Source organism: Felis catus, chromosome D1 (genome assembly GCF_018350175.1).
Source record: "Felis catus isolate Fca126 chromosome D1, F.catus_Fca126_mat1.0, whole genome shotgun sequence".
Taxonomy (NCBI): Eukaryota; Metazoa; Chordata; class Mammalia; order Carnivora; family Felidae; genus Felis; species Felis catus.
This window is the reverse complement of record NC_058377.1, coordinates 95,873,502-95,881,417: the sequence shown is the minus strand read 5'-3', so window position 1 is coordinate 95,881,417 and position 7,916 is coordinate 95,873,502. Positions and strand designations below refer to the sequence as shown.

Sequence of the window (7,916 nt, the reverse complement as noted above, 5' to 3'; positions counted from 1 at the left end):
AGTGTCTGTTGGAATCCCTGCTTTCAATTCTTTGGGGGTGTCTACGATCCTGTTATATTTTAATTCCAATTAAACAGTAAACGTCCAGCTCTTTCTTCTCATTGTTCCATAAGGCAATGAAGAAATAGGTACTTCCGTTTTACAGATGCAGAAACTGAGCAGGAGCTCCCTCCCTGGTGTGTAGCCTTTCACACTAGACTAACATCCCCCAGGACAAGGGCCGTGTCTGTTAACCACTGATGTATCCCCAGGACGAGTGACTAGGATGCAGCCAATGTGTTTTGAAAGAATAAATGAATCTTTTTTGTGCTTTTCCCACTAACAAAGTCTCTAGAAGTTCCCCGTGTCTAGGACGTGTACTCTTCCCCTTTCCCTGATCTCCCTGTGAAGACACTCCCCCATCCCAGGGACTTGGACAAAAAAGCCTGTGCCCATCCATGTCTCAAATGATGACAACTTCAACTTCAGTGCAGCCGGAGAAAGGTGGCTTTCCAGAGTGCTCTGTCCACAGTTCCAGGAGTGCAACTTTGCCTCCATCCCGCCTGTGGCTTCATTTGAGCCCCACCCCTGAGTCCGCTGCGGTGCTGGGCTCAACTGGGTCCTGGCTGGTGTAGGAAACCCACTGGGGGTGCCTCTGGCATGGGCGGGGTGGGGGTGGGGGTTGGACGCCTTAGAGCCCGGTTTTGTCAGAGGTTTTCCAGGCTGCTGCATGGTTGCGGGTCCTCCTATCCCACAGTGCGCTCTTGGGATTCGGGACCGTCAGCCTAAATTCCCTTTTGTTTAAAAATGGAGACAAATGCCATCTTAATGGGGTGATAAGCAAGCTGCTCTCGGTAAACGGCTTGGGCGGCTTGGCATTTGCTTTATAAAATGGGGGCTCCAAAAGGATTCCCCGCTCCCTCCACCTTGGAGGAGCCTGGCCTCTGGCTCCCGGGGGGGGGGGGGTAAGGGGTGTGGCTTACATCATCTGGGGTCCTTTGTCCACTGCTTCGTGCCTACAGCACAACAAAAGCTGTCCTTAACCGCACAAAGACGGGAGGCACGGGGCGCCCCTGACTGTCTCTCGTTAAAGGAGGAGGCTGTGTAAGAAAGGAGGCAGGTGTTGGTGAGAAGCACGCGCAAGGCATCCATTTCAGGCCCCCAGAGCAGTCTGGCCTGGGGTTCAGTGTCACCAGGGATATTTCTTGGACTCTTTAGTGTAGGAGGGAGGCGCCGAGACAAAAGGTTTGGTGGGGACCGGGGTGCGGGTGGGGGATGGGGTGGAGATGAGCTTGTGCAGGTTTGGCAAAATGTAGAGAACTGAATGCATCTATGTATAGCCAGACTGGAGCGCCCCCCCCCCCCGCTCCGCCCCTCCGCCCCTCCGCCCCTCCGCCCCTCCGCCCCTCCGCCCCTCCGCCCCTCCGCCCCTCCCCTTCGGCTGGAAGGGGGCGGAGCGGCCCCCTACCCACCCCCACCCCCGCCCCGTCCCCGCGCCGCAGAGGGTTAACCCCTCCCGGCTCCCGAGGACCTCGGGTCCGCGGTTGGGATAGAGAGCTGTTATACCCTTGTTATTTTTCCTCACGTTTTTGCTTTTCATTGTGTTTGGATTTCGGGATTTGGCTTTTTCTTTTGAACGTTTAAAATATTTAGAGGGAGAAAAAAATTCATCGCAGTGAAAGGATGGGAAGCGCCGCAGGACAGGGTTGAGGGCGGTTAGGGATTGGGGAGGAGCCATCGGGAGTCCTGGGTCAGAGGAAGGGCACTCCACTGAGCCCCAAAGACCGACACTTGGGCAGAGGGGCTTCCAGCTTTGAAGACCCATCTTCCACTCGTCTGCTATGACAGCTGTGATTAATAGGGACCATCATCCCGTCCCATGGGCGCTCCTCCCACCTCCCAGACACATCCTCGGTACAGCAGTCCGAGCCTCTGCTGGGCTGGGAGGCAAGGTGATCCCTCGGTTGAGTCCGGCATCCTATCTTTCCTCGTCTGCTGACCCAGTGGGGAAGGGCATGAGGGAGAAGGACACAATCTTCCTGAAAGGGAAGGAAAAGAAAATGGAGATCAGGTTCCAGAAATGAGGGAAGAAGTGGCATGGGTTACTCAAAGACACTTTAGAGCTTCTTAGATGACATTTATAAGATATTTATAAAAGGAAATGTTAAAACTTGGGTAGGGAGGGCATATTCAGCCTACGGCTCTTTGGACCAGAACTTTCTGAAGTCAGCAGGCTTCATGTCAGAGCTATTAGTCTGAGGCAAAAGGTGCTGAGCACTAAGGTCAGGTGAGAGGAAGATAAGGTGGCCTGGGTGTGGCACCACGGAGCCGGAAATTGAGACAGAAATGAGGAGGCAGAGCTATTAAGCTCCAGGATCCCAGGGATGAAAAGAATGCATGAAGGTATTATCTGGAGGGACCTTGCTCCCCAGAGCAAGAATTGTGTTGGCCCACATGCTTGAGATGGAGGCATCCGGTCAGTTTGTACACTTCAGGCCCTAGAGAGATGACTAGGGAATGGAAAATAGCTACTTCCCAATGGAACCTTGTACCTTGGAAGCCCTGGAAAGCTGCAGAAATCGAAAGGGGTGAGAAGGGGGCTCAAAAGGCAGGACCAAATAACATTTGCATCTCTCTTGCTCTGGCACATAGTAGCTCTGATAGAGAAAACAAGCCATGGGAAATGGTGAGCTAGTGTTAAAAATCAGAACTGGATTTCCTGAACTAAGATTTACATGATAAAAATGGACTTTCTACCCCGGACAGAGTACATCTGAATGTGATCATGACAATGGTGCTTGGTGGGAAAATCTGCCACCTGATGAACATAACTTCAAACTGAAATTTGAGGGGCACTTGATGGCTCAGTCGGTTAAGTGTCAGACTCTTGGTTTTGGCTCAGGTCATGATCTCATGGTTTGTGAGTTCAAGCCTCACCTCGGGCTCCGCGCTGACAGTATGCAGTGACAGCCTGCTTGAGGTTCTCTCTCTCCCTCTCTCTCTACTACCCCCCGCCAAGAAATAAATAAACTTTTTAAAAAAAAACTGAAATTTTAGGGAAAGAGGGAGGTAAAATATCCATCTGTAATGAAAACTGGATATTGTGGAGAATAAGGTTGGCATCAGTGAAAAACAGAAAAGCAAAGAAGTCCTCAGTTAAGTAATGATGTTTACATGGTCTCAGAGATAGGCTTCTATTAGGTTCAGCCAAACAAGAGTCAACCAAGGGGAGTGTGTCAACTATACTTCAGTGCTTCCATTAAAAAAAAAAAAAAAAAAAAAAAAAAAAGAGTCAACCAGCAGGAGACTGGAAAGTGGGAGGAGAGTGGAGTTGGGATATTTATTTTGTGACTCCATGCACGGGTTACATCCCTCTCTAATGATCACAGCTCTTGTTAGGTGGCAATTTTCAGATTCTGGTATCTACCCCTCCCTTTGCTCTTCTGGAGTTTGGAATGGTAACAGGTACCCACTGTTGCTAACTCCATTCTTTGCTGGTTTCCCTCAACCCTGCCCATACCATTTAACCAGCTTCTTTATCAAACTCTCAATTGCCCCATCTGAGAGCGCCAGCCACTTCCTATGGGGACCCTGGCCAGTGTAATAGTCTAATAAGTGACATAAAGTTGAAATTGTGATGTGATGTGATTATAAGCTCAAAGCCATCACCAAGATTTGGATGAGGCTTAGGATATGAATTCTATGGTGGTAGGAATGTCCTTCATCCGAATAAATTTGTCTCATTGAAATGGGCCAAGGAGTAGGACTCAGTTCATTCATTTAAGGAAATTTTTGTTGAGTATCTACTCTATGCCATTGACCACATTAGGGACTGGGGAGTCAGTGGTGGGCAAAACAGACAAATGTCCAGTTCTTGTGGTGTTTTCAGTGTAGTGGAGGAGAAAGACATTAATCACATAGCCATAAATATAAACATATAGGTAGAAACTATGACAAATCCTTGGCAAGATAATTCAAGTTTCTTTGAGAGCATCTAATAGGAGGCTAATACAGGGTAACCTCCTTTGGGGAATTGACACTAAGCTTAGCCAGGCAAAGGGCAAGAAAGGGGGAGAAAAGCACTGTAAATAGAGGAAGGAACATGTTCAAAATTCTGAGGCCAGAAAGGTTTTACAGATGTTCAGTAAATCTAGGAGAGACCTCTATAGCAAGTTGAAATTGGCTTTAAATGCAATGGGGAAGCATTAGAGAGTTTTGAGCAAGAGGTAGCTTGATTTGATGTCATAAAAGCTTGGTGGTAGTGCCAAGGGGAGCACAGGTGAGATGAAAGGATGATCAGGTGATGTTGCTGTGGGATGTCCTGACTACTGGTTTGGCTGACAGTCTTGAGATACTTTCCTTGCCTAGAGAATTCTGAATCTAGCATGGGGGCAAGATGCAAACTGGGCTCATGGGCACAACCATGGATGCCCTGTTCTGTCATAAACATTGCAGTGGATTACATTCTTGACCTGATTTTCTCTTTCAGAAAGATGAGAAAGCAATGAGGGGAGCTTTTACTTGGGACCTAATTCTGACCCACAAGGCAGAACTTGTTGGTAAGGTGGAAGTATCTGGAGGAAAGGGGGAAGTTCTTGAAAGAGACATGTGATTTTAGTGTGTGTGTGTGTGTGTGTGTGTGTGTGTGTGTGTGTGTGTGTGTGTGAAAGAGAGAGAGAGATAGTAAGAGAGACAGATATGCTAGAAAAGCAAACCTTCAGAAAGAAGACTTCAGAAAGAAAACAACTTATGGCTAGAGATTCAAAGAAATAAAGGCTTAAAAGGCACAGGAAATTCTACTGCATGAGTTTTCTGGGGTTTCCATAATGAAGTACCACAGACTGGTGGCTTAAGTGAAAGAAATTAATTATCTCACAGTTCTGAGGCCAGAAGCTCAAAATCAAGGGGTGAGCTGTGAGGGAGAATCTGACCCAGGCCTCCCTGCTTGGCTTGTGGATGGCCATCTTCTGCCTGTGTCTCTTCATGCTGTCTTCCTTCTATTCGCATCAGTCTCTGTGTCCAAATTTTCCTTTTTTTTTTTTTTTTTAATAAGGACACTAGTCCTATTAGATTAGGGCCCACCCTGGTGACCTTATTTCAACCTGAATATTTCTGTAAAGACCCTCTCTCCAAATAAGGTCACATTCAGAAGTAGTGAGTGTTAGGATTCCAACATATCTATTTTTAGGGGACACAATCCAATCCACAACAATTACCCGATAAAATTCAAGCAGAAATTAAACGAATTCATCTATCAAACATGACTTGGGAGCTTATTCTGTCCCAGGCACACTGCTAAGTATGGTTTTGCTCCCAAGGGAACACTTGGGCTTGTGGTAGGATACTGGCATGTGAAAACATATCAGACAGGTTAGCAAGTCCTATGACAAATGTATTTATATCCCTGATGTATGATATATGATATATATGATACAGTTTAATGTAAAATTAGAGGTAAGCACAGCGTATACAAAGCACAGTAAAAAGGATGGTTGGGAAAAGTTTCTTGGAAGAGGTAACATGAGCTCAGTCACCAAGGATGACAAATAAGTGGCCCAGGTGAAGTGCAAGGTGGTTCCACACAGAGAGGAATGCATGGAGTGAGTGAATGCAGCATGTTCATGGGGGTGGGAGCATAGCTTCAGGGTCAGTGGAGGGAGATGAGGTTAGAGAAGTCAGATAATGAAGGGTCTTAGGTCTAGGATAAAGAATGTGAACTTTATCCTGAAAACTGTGCAAGTGTGTGGGGACACCATCTAGGGGATTTAGGGAAGGGAGTGATATGATTAGATTTGGCTTTTGTGTGGAGAATGGATTGAAGCAGCTGTGAAGGAGTTGGAAGACTAGTGAGTGAGCAGAAGCAGAAATGAGACAGCGAGAGCAAGCGAGAGAGAGGGAGGGAGGAAGGGAGAGAGAGAGAGAGAGAGAGAGAGAGAGAGAGAGAGAGAGAGAGAGATTACACAGGGCTGGACCAGGGCAGTAGTGATGGAGAGGAGAGAAACCATCACACAGAGCACTAGGGGTAGAATTCAAATCTGTTAGTGACAAGTTAATTGTGAAGGACAAGGGACAAGGGAATTTAGGATGATTCTTGGATGTCTGATTTGAGGGTCTGAGTGGACTGTGGTGCCCCTCGTAGGACAGGGAATTTAGGAGGAAGAATGGATGTTGGGGAAGATTAGTTCTGTTTTGGACATGTTGAGATTGAGATGTCTGTGAGACAGGTAGAAATATGGAGTAGAAAGTTACTGTATATACAATGGAAGTCAGGAGAGAGGTCTGGGTTCAAGGTATATTCCTGGGAATTGTCAGTAGTTGAAGTCATGCACTAGGATGACGTTACCTAGCATGAACCTTTAGAATGGAAAGGAATGTAGGGCTCAGGGACAAAAACTTTTGGAAAAGAGCATTCTACATGTCCATAAAATGAGGAGCCCCCCCAAAGGAGATGGTGAAAGACCAACCAGATGATCCTGGAGAAAAGTGCCATGAATGTGTCCTCACAATATCATAGAGGAGAAAGTTAAGATTGGCAGATGCCCCTGAGAGATCAGGGAAGAAAACAAATGAAAAGGATCCACTGGATTAGGCTATTTGGTGACCATTGGTTACTTCACTGAGGTTAATTTCAGTGGAATGAGGACAATAAAGGCTAAGTGGCTTGGAGAGGAGTGAACAAAAGGGGAGAAAGTGGAGATGAATAGTGTAGATAATTCTCTTAGAAAGCTTGGCAGTGAAGGGAGGGAGACCTTAGCTAGAGGGTCATGGGAGACTGGGAGTTGTTGGGGGTTCTTCTCCACGAGAAAGGCTTGGCAGTGTCTACCATGAATGAACAGAGTAACAAGAGGGACAGGTCAAAGGTACAGGAGGGAAGAAGATTTCTGGAGATGAAAAGGATGGAATTCACAGAAAAAGCAAATGGGTTATCCTTGTAGGAGAGACATCATGAAGGTATGGTGGGTCCAGGAACCATAGAAGGATAGGCAGGAAGTTGAGAAATTCCTCAATAATATTGTCTATGTTTTTCTCCCCTCAAATGTAAGAGGTGATTCACCTCTGGGGAATGAAATGGGAAGTGGTTGGATAGTAGAGATGAAAACTGATGAGGGGAAGAAAAACTTGAAAAGGGGGCATATAAAAAAAGGTGGGGGATCATATCAGTCAGAGTGCAGCTGCAGCTAACAAAATCCATTGCAGCTCTCTTAAGGAGAAAGGGATTTCATAACGTGAATTTGGTGCTTACAAAATCACAGGAAGGACTGGAAGGCCAAACCCTAATTTGAGACTCCAGGAATGAACCCCAGGCTTCTCATCACTGACCTTCCAGAGAACTTGCCACCTCTACAGCAGTCAAGAACTTGAGGAGTCTGGAAGCCACTGCTACAATGTTGAATCAAGAAACACGCTCTTCAGCTGGGATAAAGGAATCAGGAAGTTGAGACTGAAACTTTGGTTACAAACTCCACATTCACTGAATGTTTCTCATTGACAGGACCCATGTCATGCTCTAAACTAGTGAAAGCGATTCTGGGAAGTTTTTGGGTTTTCATTCTCAGCAGTCTAGGAGTGCACACCTTTATTCCCACTCTTAAATTCTAATAAAAAAAAAAAAAAAAACAGCAACAGCATCATGCTCCTACCCAATATAACCATCCCTTCATACAAACAGTCCACTCATCCATCCATCTTTTTTTGTTGTTAAAATCAGACTTATGCCGAATATACAATTACAGATTTTGACAAAGCTGATTAGTAGCCACAGACTTTCATCCTTGAATAATAGATAATTGCCAAGAATCTCCCATTCAATCTTGAATATAGAAACAGCCTAGTAGCTATTTACCTCGCCATGTTTTAAGGCAGGGCACTAAAATTTACAATGCTGTTTTACACATACAACTTCATTTGATTATCACATCATTTGGTGAACTGGACAT

At 46.0% G+C, this 7,916-nt stretch overlaps 1 long non-coding RNA gene across 1 annotated transcript; it reads left to right on the top strand.

Moving 5' to 3' along the window:
• Nucleotides 1–1,043: 1,043 nt before the first annotated feature.
• LOC109492107 lies at nucleotides 1,044–7,463 on the top strand. Its single transcript, XR_002145853.3, has 3 exons — nucleotides 1,044–1,224; nucleotides 4,469–4,538; nucleotides 7,233–7,463. It is a non-coding gene; the product is annotated as an uncharacterized LOC109492107 (long non-coding RNA).
• Nucleotides 7,464–7,916: the final 453 nt, after the last annotated feature.